Source organism: Pundamilia nyererei, unplaced genomic scaffold, assembly GCF_000239375.1.
Source record: "Pundamilia nyererei isolate P.nyererei 1_Seehausen unplaced genomic scaffold, PunNye1.0 scaffold00028, whole genome shotgun sequence".
In the NCBI taxonomy this organism is placed as follows: domain Eukaryota; kingdom Metazoa; phylum Chordata; class Actinopteri; order Cichliformes; family Cichlidae; genus Pundamilia; species Pundamilia nyererei.
In genome coordinates, this window is record NW_005187429.1 from 3,061,717 (window position 1) to 3,062,740 (window position 1,024).

Below are 1,024 nucleotides of genomic sequence, written 5' to 3' on the forward strand. Positions count from 1 at the left end.
CTCCTGGGAGTAAATCAATTCAGAAGAAATATGTGTTACTGACTGTAGGATGTCTGCGTTGTTTCACACGCGAAGCAACTTCCTGTTTCTGTGCACATTATGATTCATATCCACAACCTTAGCTGTAGTTTTGCTTTGACATACTCTGAGTCCTGCTGCAGCTCTTTATAGGCCACCATCACAATATAAATGAGCTCCCTGTATAGTACAGTCAGACTAAAACAACAGGCAGCATCACTTACACATTATATCTCACTGACTTGCTCTTTGGTTCTAATGGTGAGCTTTTTAAAAACAACCAACTTTCATGTTTTAGAATCATCAAAGTTTTGTAGGCTCTCGGCTCAGACACACGTGTTTTATTGAAACGTGACTGAGCAAAAATATGCAGCAGATTAGGCTCGTCCAAAGAAATTCCCAGTCTTCAATGAATAACTAAACTGTTTTCTTTCCATTCTTCTGAATCTTTTGATGGAAATTTCTCGACAAGCAATTCATGCACCTCTGTGTGGAATCAGAAATATTTTAGCTTAATGTGACAAAAGTTTCACCTTGCAAAGAGCTTATGACTCGAGGTATTGGCTGTTTTTTTCTGCAATTAATTTTTTAGCACAGTGTCAGGCTTACAAAGACCTGTGCACCTTGCCCCTGCTATTGCTAATAAACTCATCGGGTGCTTTTTTCAACCTCTTTTTAACATAAATCAGCCAGTTACATTAGGCATGTAAACATGACTAAGATGTTCCACTCAAGTTCAAACAGAGCATCAATATGTGGAAGAAAGGTGATGTAAGTGATGCTGAATGTGGCTGTTGGTGTGAGTGTTTTGGAAACTGCTGAGCCATCTCTGGGGTTTACAGAGAACTGACCGAAAAGGGGCAGCATGGCGGCGGCCAAGGTGCTAACCACCGTGGTTTGAATGTACTGATTCAACTCATCCTGTGTGGAGTTTGCATATTCTCCCCATGCACTCATCTTAACCATGATATGCAGAAGAGCAACTCTGAACACACAACATATTGAA